The sequence below is a fragment of the Coregonus clupeaformis genome, chromosome 2 (genome assembly GCF_020615455.1).
Source record: "Coregonus clupeaformis isolate EN_2021a chromosome 2, ASM2061545v1, whole genome shotgun sequence".
NCBI lineage: Eukaryota > Metazoa > Chordata > Actinopteri > Salmoniformes > Salmonidae > Coregonus > Coregonus clupeaformis.
In genome coordinates, this window is record NC_059193.1 from 30,431,858 (window position 1) to 30,444,803 (window position 12,946).

A 12,946-nucleotide genomic window follows, 5' to 3' on the forward strand; every position below is an offset into this window, starting at 1 on the left:
TTAGCCCTTCACAACCCCAATTTTTCATGGCCGCAGAGGGTTTTCGCGGGGTGGTTGTGTGAGTGTCCGGGTAGGTGTCTAGGTGTTCCCGTTGGTGCGACCATGGTGGAAAGTCCCGACGGTACTCCCACCGTGCGCATTCCCCCCGAATACCATGATCTATCACTCACGTTTTCCAAGACGCAAGCGACTAAATTACCACCTCATCGGGAGGGGGATTGCGCGATAAACCTTCGGGTAGATGCTGTACCTCCCAGGAGTCATGTGTATCCCCTGTTGCAGGCTGAAACGGAGGCTATGGAAAGATAAGTCACCGAGTCCCTGCACCAGGGCTATATACGTCCCTCCACTTCACCTGCTTCCTCGAGTTTCTTCTATGTGAAGAAGAAAGATTGCGGTTTACGCCCGTGCATTGATTATCGACCATTGAATAAGGTGACGGTACGATTTAGTTATCCTCTTCCCCTCATTCCTTCAGTGATTGAGTCAATGCATGGGGCCCATTTTTTCACCAAAGTAGACCTCAGGAGTGCCTACAACCTGGTGCGTATTCGGGAAGGGGATGAGTGGGAAACAGCATTCAGCACAACCTCGGGGCATTATGAATACCTGGTGATGCCCTACGGTTTGATGAATGCTCCATCCGTTTTTCAGTCCTTTGTGAATGAGGTGTTTCGGGACATGCTTGGTCGCGGTGTGGTGGTCTACATCGATGACATCCTGGTATATTCCTCCACGTGCGCCGAGCATGTGTCCCTGGTTCGCAAGGTACTGGTCCGACTGCTGGAAAATGACCTTTTATGCTAAGGCAGAGAAGTGTGAGGTTTTCCAGCTGTCAATCTCCTTCCTCGGATACCGCATTACTACCACAGGTGTAGAGATGGAGGGAGATCGCAATTCAGCCGTGCGTAATTGGCCGACTCCAACCACGGTGAAACAGGTTCAGCACTTCTTTGGCTTTGCCAACTACTATCAGAGGTTTATTCAGGGCTTTGGCAAGGTCGCAGCGCCCATTACCTCCTTGTTGAAGCGTGGGCCATCCCGGCTCCGCTGGTCTGCTGAGGCTGATTTGGCCTTCAGTAGATTGCGGGATCTGTTCACCTCTGCCCCGGTGGCCTACCTTGGCTAAGGACGTGAGGGTGTATGTTTCCTCCTGCTCAGCGTGCGCCCAGAGTAAGGCACCTAGGCACCTCCCAGCGGGTAAGCTACAACCTTTACCAGTTCCACAACGACCATGGTCTCACCTTAGTATTGATTGTGGATCGCTTTTCGAAGTCCTGCCGCCTCCTTCCTCTGCCCGGTCTCCCCACGGCCCTACAAACTGCGGAGGCTGTTTACTCACGTCTTCCGGCACTATGGGGTACCAGAGGATATAGTGTCCGACCGAGGTCCCCAGTTCACGTCTAGAGTCTGGAAGGCGTTCATGGAGGTCAGCCTGACCTCGGGATTTCACCCCGAGGGTAATGGTCAGGTGGAAAGGGTGAATCAAGATGTGGGTAGGTTCCTGCGGACCTACTGTCAGGACCGGCCGGGGTAGTGGTTGGTGTTCCTGCCATGGGCAGAATACGCTCAGAACTCTCTCCGGCACTCCTCCACTAACCTAACAACCTTCCAATGTGTTTTGGGTTACCAACCGGTCCTGGCACCGTGGCACCAGAGCCAGACCGAGGCTCCTGCGGTGGGTGACTGGTTTCGGCGCGCAGAAGAGTCTTGGGACGCTGCCCACGTTCGCCTCCAGCATGCCGTGCGTTGTCAGAAGGCGAACGCTCACCGCCACCGCAGGGAGGCCCCGGTTTTCGTACCGGGGGATCGAGTCTGACTCTCGACCCGGAATCTACCCCTCGGCCTGCCCTGCCGGAAGCTGAGCCCGCGGTTTGTGAGGTCGTTTAAAGTCCTGAAGAGGAAAAACAAGGTTACTTACAGGTTGTTAATGCCCCCTGATTACCGTATTAACCCCTCATTTCATGTGTCTCTCCTCAGGCCAGTGGTAGCTGGTCCACTCCAGGAGTGTGAGGTGCGGGAGGTTTCTCCACCTCCTCTGGACATCGAGGGGGCCCCGGCGTACTTGGTCCATTCCATACTGGATTCGAGGCGTCGGGTGGGGGGTATTCAGTATCTCGTGGAGTGGGAGGGGTACGGTCCGGAGGAATGGTGCTGGGTCCCTAGGAGGGACATCCTCGATCCCTCCCTGTTGAGGGATTTCCACCGTCGCCATCCGACTCGCCCTGCTCCACGTCCTCGTGGCCGTCCCCAAGGTCGGGGACATCGCACTGCTGGAGCCGCGCCTCAAGGGGGGGTGTTTACTGTCACCACTTCCGCCGAGGCTGCCTCCCCTTCTTGTTCGGGCAGGTTTCGGCGTTCGTCGTCACCGGCTTACTAGCTACTTCCGATCCCATTCTCTTCACTCCACTTGTCATGTCTTGTCAACCACACACACCTGGTGCTCATTCCCCTAAGTAGTATGTGTATAAGTGTTCCCTCTGTTCCCCTTGTCTTTGTGAGTGATTGTTTATTGTGAGAGCGAGTAGCTCGGTTGAGCTACTCTTCTATTTGTACTTGCCAAGGTGGAATATTTTCCCTTGTTATAGTTTCGTTTTCACACTGGGAGCGTTTGATTTATGTAAACGGAATAAACTCTGGACGTCTGTGTTTTACCTCCTGCGCCTGACTCCTTCATTCACACCTCGTCACACCATGTGCATATGGGCACTGCACATCATGGCTGGATAGGCTGTGCTTCCGTTGTCAAAATCCATGCCATAAACCACAATGTTACTGCTAAGACCAGCTTTCGCTAGGTGTTATGATGAGTTTCTGGTATTGAGAAGTTCACGATGCAAGAATTTACTTAGACATTCTGTGAAGATTTTATATCAAGTATTTATTGGATCACAAGCTCGTGGGTTCATCTAACCAATGGACATAGCTTTGCCCTTCGTCAGTTGAACTCTTGAAGAAAGGAAACACTCTACCTTATATACCCTTCTATTACCATCTTCCTGACATACATCTGGCAAGTCTCCATGGGCACTCCCTGTCTTTGATGTTCATCACTCTTTACCCCAAGTCACTATCCTAAACATCACTCATGCTATCCTAAACATCACTAATCTACCTTTGACATAATGGAATGTAGACTTTCTGTCTCCTAACCACTTATCTAGTAACTCTAACCTGTTCCCCACGATACTATGACATGACATCATTACACTAGGTCTTAAATATCCCCACCAGCGCATATTGAAATTGGCACTCTGGCGTACATTTTTTACGTCACACCTCAAATATTGCCACCCCTCCCACCTCAGTGCAAGCAAGCTCATAATATCAGCCAATCCTGGCATTAGGGTTTGAAAATAGAGGAGCGCAGGCATTAACTGTTCAAAATTGCAAACGAGTGTACTGTTGACAATTGCGCTGGCTTAACACAGCCGAAAATAGAGCACTCAGTCTTTGAGTTCCCACCTAACATTCAGTATTCTCTCAGTGTATAGGCACCTTGGGTTTGTTTTTTCACTCAAAATGCACTCATCCTCATTCCATTCACATTTTGCTATCTGCAGAGAATACGCTGAAGGATGATATTGAAATGCTATAATGTTTCAACCAAGATGAGGCTTGTGCGATGTACAGTCTGTGTCAACAACAGGTACTGAAATCCCAGAACACCACACATACAAGGTTTTTAATTCAACAATCTCGCGTCATCAGAGTGCTCAGCTGAACATTGTAGGCTGGAAAACACTAGTTTATTTTTTATTTTTTATTAAAACAAAAACGCTATTCATAAATACGAATATAGAACTCATTTTTGTCTAAGTCCAGAGTGCAGCTGCAACGTTTTCTGGGATTGGCCAACTTTTATCTGCGCTTTATCTGGGGTTACAGCACCCTGGCTTCCCCCCTGTCCGCACTCACCTCTCCCAAGGTTCCATTTACGTGGTCCCTAGCTGCTTACCGGGCGTTCCGGGACCTCAAGGACCGCTTCACCACAGCTCCCATATTGGTTCATCCTGACCCGTCCCGTCAGTTCGTGGTGGAGGCTGATGCTTCGGATGTCGGAGTGGGGGCTGTCCTGTCCGAGCGTTCTGCCCTGGACCTCAAGTTACATCCCTGCACCTTCTTCTCCCATCGCCTCAATGCCACGGAGAGGAATTATGATGTGGGGAATCGTGAGCTTCTCGCAGTGAAGATGGCATTGGATTGGAACTCCCTCTCCTACCAACTGGGATCCAAGTTAATCAAGCTGGATGCGCTGTCACGCTGCTATAGCCCCGTGGCTACACCCTCGGACCCCGAGACCATCCTTCCCACCTCGGGCCTGGTGACGGAACTCAAATGGGGAATAGAGAAGCAGGTCCATGAGGCGCAACGTTGCCAGCCGAACCCCTGACGTGTCCGTTTTCGTCGCCGCCTGCACGATCTGTGCGCAAACCAAGACTCCTCGGCAAGCTCCGGCTGGTCTCCTTCAACCACTGCCTGTCCCTTATCATCCCTGGTCTCACATATCCCTGGACTTCGTCACGGGTCTCCCCCCGTCTGATGGCAACACCATCATCCTGACAGTAGTGGACCGGTTTTCCAAAGCCACCCATTTCATTCCTCTCCCCAAGCTAGAGACGGCCCAGCTCATGGTGCAGCATGTCTTCCAGATCCATGGACTTCCGGTGGACATGGTCTTCGACCGGGGTCCTCAATTCTCATCCCGGTTCTGGAAGCTGTTCTGCAAACTCATTGGGTCGTCAGCCAGCCTGTCCTCCGGTTTCCACCCTCAATCCAACGGCCAGTCGGAGCGAGCCAATCAAGACCTGGAGACGAGTCTTCGCTGGAGCCAGCAACTCATGTGGGTTGAATTCACCCACAACACCCTCCCCTGCTCTGCCACTGGTCTCTTGCCCTTTGAGTGTTCCCTGGATTATCAGCCCCCGCTCTTCCCGGAGCAAGAGGAAGAAGTCGGGCATACCTTCGGCCCAGATGTTTGTCCGCCGCTGTCGCCATACCTGGAAGAGAGCCAGGTCGGCTCTTCTCAAGAACACCTCTAGGTATCGACGGCAAGCGGACCGCCACCCGACCCCTGCTCCCCGGTATCGTCTCGGGCAGAGGGTATGGCTGTCCACTCGAGATCTGCCCCTCCAGGTGGAGTCCCGCAAACTTTCCCCCCGTTTTGTCGGCCCTTTCCCCATCTCCAAGATTATTAGTCCTTCTGCTGTTCGTCTTCTGTTGCCCCGTACCCTCCGTATACATCCCACTTTTCATGTGTCTAGGATTAAACCTATAGCTCACAGCCCTTTGTCTCCTGTTTCCTGCCTGCCGTTCTGCACCTTGGATTACTGACCTCTGCCTGCCTGCCCTGACCCTGAGCCTGCCTGCCGTTCTGTACCTTTTGGACTCTGTTCTGGATTACTGACCTCTGCCTGCCCTTGACATGTCGTTTGCCTGCCCCCCTGTTTTTGTAATAAACCTTTGTTACTTCCAAACTGTCTGCATCTGGGTCTTCTCCTGAGCCGTGATACATACTGGATCTCAGTCTCTCTCTTTCCCTCTAATGCTGCCCACACTGTATCAGTACATGCTCCAATGTTTCTGTTTCCTGGCATTAATCAAACCTACCTGTTGAATGCTTTCCTATCACATTTAATGTCTTATTCAACCAGCTGTGTCCCACCATTAGCCTTGTAAAGATGGCCTCCTCTCTTCTGTCTCTTCCTGCCGTCCTCCCCTCCCTGACTTTCCTCTTTACTTGGAATAGATACCTGCCCTTAGTGTCTCTGTTCCACTGCTTGCACCACCACTGTCCAGCTGCCCAGAAGTGAGCTTGGAGCTCCATTATACAGCTTACCGTATGCTTCCCAGTCAAAACAGTTTGCATGTATTATGATGTTTTGGTGTTCGGCAGCATTCACCAGTTTCTTTTTCGGCTGTTCGAGCAGATACATTTTTTTTCTTGACGCAAGCAGAAGTTCGGTAGCCGAAGTCTACTGCCCTTCTTTGGTGATTGGTCGACAGTAGGGATTCTTCAATTAAGTGTTTGTTGTCATTTAACGAGAGACGACAACTTTTCATTGACAGTCATTGACAAATACTGCATCAAACATCTTAGTTAGATGTAAAATTGTTCAACTAAGACCTCTGCAAAAGACATCAAAATTAATTACAGATTTCTTCATTCATCTTGATTCAGACTATTTTGAGGAAGTGTTACTGGGTATGTTGTTGATAGGACATCTCAACAGGGACAAACAACATTAATATTGCAGCTCTTTTCTCATTTTTCAAGCATACAAGCACAGACATTCACTCCGCCTAGCGAGTTCTGCTAGGAGCAAACCAAACTTTCTTGTTCTATGGTATTATGGTGATCCGCAAAGCAGTGTTAAAGGTGCCTGCCACCACCTACTTTACGGGTGGTAAACTATAGAACATATATCAATTGTAGGAAAAAAGGGGGAAAAACAGACATCATACGAAAAATTTAGACACATAAAAAAGAAAACATTCCACCTCTTCAGTCACATTACAATTCAAGTCACATCCGTACACAGGCTCAGGGGCCTGTGAGGGCGGGAAATCCTTTGACAGGATTTCTTGCAATGCCTCTGCTGTAAACTCACTGAGTCCCAAAAAGCGTTCTGCTGCACTCTAAATAATTCAAATGTTCTCTGATTTCTTCTTTGTTTGTGCTTTGCAGTTTATGAGCATTGCAATAAATGCTACAAAGTCCACCTTTTTCAGATGTAATATATCAGGATCCCTTGATTGCAGAGAAACATTCACCGGTGCAGTCTCAATTATCATTATCATGTCTTCAATGCCACTCACTCCTTCCACTCTTCTCACCGCCTCTAGATATGAGACATGCTGGACAGCCATTCTTCTCACCACCTGTCTCCTTTACCCTAACAGGATAATCTGGGGACTCGGGCACATGTTCGCCACCACAGTTGCAGCATATAACCTCAGCTGGCACACAATATTCTTCCCGTCTGCATACACTTGATACATACCCCCCCCAAAAATAAAAAAAATACCCAAAACGTTTGCATTTATAGCACTGGAGGGGCTTGTGTACAAAAGCTCTTGCAGGGTATCTCATAAAGCCTAGCTTTACATAAGAAGGGAGAGACTCATCAAAAAACAGCAATATGGATGAAGTGGGTTTCCCTACTCCATCCACCATACAGGTCAGTCGACATTCACCAATCACTTAATCTACATCTTCTGCATCCACTTCATGCACAACCCCAGAAATAATCCCTTTGACAGGGGCCCTGCTTCGGAAATCTATATACAAAACATTCCATAAAAAAAGATTTTTGAGGCGCAAAGCACGCATCTCCTATTCTATGGACACACAATAAATCTGAATAAGACCAGCGCTTGTGACGCTCACCGACGCCACCTCACCCAACGCCTCCATGATACTCCTCATGATTTCGAACGGATCACCCAGGTAACATTGATCCAAAACCCTCACTCCGACTATAAACAAATCTAGGGATTTCTTAGTTTCCATCACAACTTTAATTGTTTTGTTTCCTTTCCTTTTCACGACTGTAGCCCACTCGTACTCACTCTCTGTACTCTCATCGTCACCCGACTCACCATCAGATTCGAACAGAACATCCATTTCTGCCAACCTTCCAAAAGTACACTCAGGTAGTTCGTTAGTCAATCAGGCCCAGGTGTGGCAGACCTGGGCCAACTCCCATCTCCAAGGAGACCAGCCAAGTGGGAGGAGTTTACAATAAATCAATTAGGAAACACAAGAGGGAGAAACACAGCAAGCCATAGAAGATAATGTAAAGGTATAAAATAAGGCACATTATCTTAATTAAAGATCACTGCAAACCAAAGTTAACTCCATTGGTCCCAGGCCTCCCACAGTGAAAAAGCTGAAATTCACTACTTTATTTAATCTGCTTGCTCTGCGCTCATATTTAGCCTAACATTGAAGTGTTTTACCATTTAATTTTCAGTACAACCAGGGCTACAAGGACAATGTAAAACAATTTCACAAATAGTTGCATTAATGAGTTTTATTGACAAATGTCATTAAACAAATAAGGTCCACCAAGCAAAAAACTGATAAAAAAATGAATTTATAAGAATGCTGTAATTGTAGAAATTGTTTGCTCAGTGGGAAATGAATATCCAACTTGTCAGTGACAACTGTGTGGAGTTTTTGACAGCAACCATGTGAGCTTATTACAGCATTACAGATTGTCTATGATCTTCTATGTAGAACATCCTTTTACCTTTTAATGACTATTGTGGCTTGTGAGCATCATGGAAAAAAACATTACATGCGTGTTCGTGGGAGACCCAGCTTTTTATAGATGGGTCATAATAGTTTGTAGCTGAAACCGTTCTGACTTTATAGAGGTTATTGTGATAATAACCATTTTCGGGATCCACCCTTGTCTCACAAACAGTGCTCTAGCTCAGCCCCCGTTAATCTCACAGACGAATTGTTGGTATCAGTGGATGCCGAAGATATAGATACATTTACATTTACATTTAAGTCATTTAGCAAACACTCTTATCCAGAGCGACTTACAGTTAGTGAGTGCATACATTCTTTTTTATACTGGCCCCATGTGGGAATCGAACCCACAACCCTGGCGTTGCAAACGCCATGCTCTACTGAGCTACATCCCTGCCGGCCATTCCCTCCCCTACCCTGGACGACGCTGGGCCAATTGTGCGCCGCCCCATGGGTCTCCCGGTCGCGGCCGGCTACGACAGAGCCTGGATTCTAACCAGGATCTCTAGTGGCACAGCTAGCACTGCGATGCAGTCCCTTAGACCACTGCGCCACCTTAGACTCCCATGCACCAGGAGTCAGTATCTCAAACACAATGTTTAAAGGGGGTTAGAAGTCCAAAACGTGCTGGTGTGACCGTGGGAGTCTTACACAACAAAATGTACACAAGGGCTGGTACTCCAAGGGGAAAATACTGTACAAGGGAGGGCAAAGTGACATTAACCCCCCTTTAAATGGAGATCGTCCTGACCACTTAAAATGCTACCGGACTTCAAGAAACCCTAAACCAGTCTGTGTGGGATGCTAAGGATCCTGCCGATACTACGCCAAATGTCAAAAACAGGTTTCCTTGATCCATATCTTGCACACAATATCTTAAATAAAGGTCACTGCAAACTAAAGTTAAACAACAAAATGTACACAAGGGCTGGTACTCCAAAGGGATTTTTTTTTTTTGAAGGGCAATGTGACATACAGTATATGCATATAGTCCTGCCATATACATGTCTGCCTCCTCTTCAGTTGATGTCAAACTACAGTCTTAGAAAAAAGGGTTCCAAAAGTTTTTTTCGGCTGCTTGGAACCTAAAAGGGTTCTTCAATCGATTACCCTATGGGGACAGCCGAATAACCCTTTTAGGCTCTAGATAGAAAATAAAAAGGTGCTAAGAGTGTAGAAATGTGATGGAAGGAATAACTTGATTTACTTCCACAAATGGCATACTTTACAAACATTAGTATGTTGGTACTTTTTATACACCATTATATGACAGTCCTTTTAAAGGCATATTCTAGGGATATTGACCATAGAATGCAGGCTACTCATCCACTGATGTGGATTATGAATAGGTCATCAGAATTTAAATTGTTCAAAGTTGAAGTGGTTATTATAAAATTATAACCATGAAGTTAACATAGCATGTATAGGAATATCTATTGTTAATGTGGTCTGGGATAAACATAAGTAAAGTTCAAGGGAAAAATACCAACAGTTGAAACTAAGTCCTGCATTAGTTGAGCACTACAATGCAGCGCCTTTTCATTCAGCCAAGGTGACCTTTGCAAAGGAGATACTGAGAGACAGGCAACAAATGAAGATGCACCTGCACAAAGGTCATTGGCTTCTCTCAAAAGGACATCACAGAGAGCGATCTGACAGACGCCATGTGAATAACAACGACACAGTTGTCTTTAGCCAGGGTAGCGATAGCCAACTGGGATAAATATTGGGGTGTATTGTGGTGTTGTGGACTAAATGCTATCCCAATGCAGGTATCGACAGTATTTTGGTTGTTGATCTTACTTGGAAGAATGAGTTGTGTTTAGTGCGATTCGATTTAACAGTGTGTTGAACTTGAGCATAATAACTGCAAAATGATAAAAAAATTGGGTCATATTTTGTGTATCAATTGTTCACTAACTGTGGTGAATTCTTCAGAGTCATACCTGCCTCTATTATGTGATTTGCAGTAATCATGTGATTAGGAACTCTGAGCTTATTGGTCTGTTTGAATTCATTGTTTGTGTGTTCTGATTGGTTGACTCTGGACAATGCACCTCTGCCTAGTTACATGACAACAGGCATCGCTGTAAGTATTAGTCTTTATCCTAAAGTGAGGCTATACCTGAACCTGGGAAATGATCAAAAATAATAACAATCCTAACTTGAAAAAAAGCTAAGCTGCACTGTGTTTATTAAGAAGTGTCAGAGGAGAAGATTAGCTCAAGTGTTGCCTGTGTTTTAAGCCTGTGGTGCTATTCGTATGAAAAGCCATCACGTACATCAGTAGAGATGGACAGATCATGAGTGACAAGGGGATGACTTCTTGGGTTAGACAGCCACACAGGTCCTAACACGTAACTTTGACTGCAGGGCTTTCAGAGGTCAGAAATGGTATTTGATTTATGCTTGTCACTTGGTCATATATTTTATAAAGGGAGAATGGAAGTGGTTTGGTTGTCATTGAGTATTTAGAATAGACAATTCAAGTGCTTTATTGTTGAGAAACTGTTCATTCATAGCGTTACTGGAAAATCAATTATTTAATTGACTAGAAAAGGGGGCATGGATGTAGCTTGGTTGTCATTGAGTATTTAGAATTGAAAATTGAATACATACCATGATGGTCATACCATGGATCATTTAGTTATTTGATTTGGAATTTTTGGACCCCTGTAAGTATAAAATATTTTGGGGATAAAATATTGAATTTGGCCTTTACTACTTATAGCCCATAGAAACACATTGAATAACATATTTACAGTTGAAGTTGGAAGTTTACATGCACCTTAGCCAAATACATTTACACTAATTTTTTCACAATTCCTGACATTCAATCATAGTAAAAATTCCCTGTCTTAGGTCAGTAAGGATCACCACTTTATTTTAAGAATGAGAAATGTCAGAATAATAGTAGAGAGAATGATTTATTTCAGCTTTTTTTTTCTTTCATCAAATTCCCAGTGGGTCAGAAGTTTACATACACTCAATTAGTATTTGGTAGCATTGGCATTAAATTGTTTAACTTGGGTCAAAAGTTTCGGGTAGCCTTCCACAAGCTTCCCATAATAAGTTGGGTGGATTTTGGCCCATTCCTCCTGACAGAGCTGGTGTAACTGAGTCAGGTTTGTAGGCCTCCTTGCTCACACACGCTTTTTTAGTTCTGCCCCCACATTTTCTATAGGATTGAGGTCAGGGCTTTGTGATGGCCACTCCAATACCTTGACATTGTTGTCCTTAAGCCATTTTGCCACAACTTTGGAAGTATGCTTGGGGTCATTGTCCATTTGGAAGACCCATTTGCGACCAAGCTTTAACTTCCTGACTGATGTCTTGAGACGTTGCTTCAATATATCCACATAATTTTCCTTCCTCATGATGCCATCTATTTTGTGAAGTGCACCAGTCCCTCCAGCAGCAAAGCACCCCCACAGCATGATGCTGCCACCCCCATGCTTCACGGTTGGGATGGTGTTCTTCGTCTTTCAAGCTATCCCCTTTTTCCTCCAAACATAACAATTATGGCCAAACAGTTATATTTTTGTTTCATCAGACCAGATTACATTTCTCCAAAAAAGTGCAATCTTTGTCCCCATGTGCAGTTGCACACCGTAGTCTGGCTTTTTTATGGCGGTTTTGGAGCAGTGGCTTCTTCCTTGCTGAGCGGCCTTTCAAGTTATGTCGATATAGGACTTGTTTTACTGTGGATATAGATACTTTTGTACCTGTTTCCTCCAGCATCTTCACAAGGTTCTTTGCTGTTGTTCTGGGATTGATTTGCACTTTTCGCACCAATGTACTTTCATCTCTAGGAGACAGAACGCGTCTCCTTCCTGAGCGGTATGATGGCTGCGTGATCCCATGGTGTTTATACTTGCGTACTATTGTTTGTACAGATGAACATGGTACCTTCAGGCGATTGGAAATTCTCCCCAAGGATGAACCAGACTTGTGGAGGTCTACAATTGTTTTTCTGAGGTCTTGGCTGATTTCTTTTGATTTTCCCATGATGTCAATTGTTTGAAGGTAGGCCTTGAAATACATCCACAGGTACACCTCCAATTAACTCAAATTATGTCAATTAGCCTATCAGAAGCTTCTAAAGCCATGACGTCATTTTCTGGAATTTTCCAAGCTGTTTAAAGGCACAGTCAACTTAGTGTCTGTAAACTTCTGACCCACTGGAATTGTGCTACAGTGAATTATAAGTGAAATAATCTGTCTGTAAACAATTGTTGGAAATATTACTTGTGTCATGCACAAAGTAGATGTCCTAACCGACTTGGCAAAACTATAGTTTGTTAACAAGAAATTTGTGGAGTGGTTGAAAAACAAGTTTTAATGACTCCAACCTAAGTGTATGTAAACTTCCGACTTCAACTGTATAAACGGCAAAACAGTCAGTTAAAAAATAAATCATATGGAATAAGGTTTTGAAGTGTCTGTTCTATATATAGGAGATATAAGAAAGCTCAGCAAATATATCTTTTTTTTTTGGGACACATATTTAACCCCTTTTGTTTTGTTGGCACAAAACTTCTTCCATACTTCTATTCATTTTTGAAACCGGTAATGGGTTACCTTCAGACGAGTCCTGTGACAAATACGAGCAGTCCATGTTCGTGAGAGTCTCCTCTTTCCATAGAGCCCCACAGTGGATGTGTCATACTTCCCATAAAACCT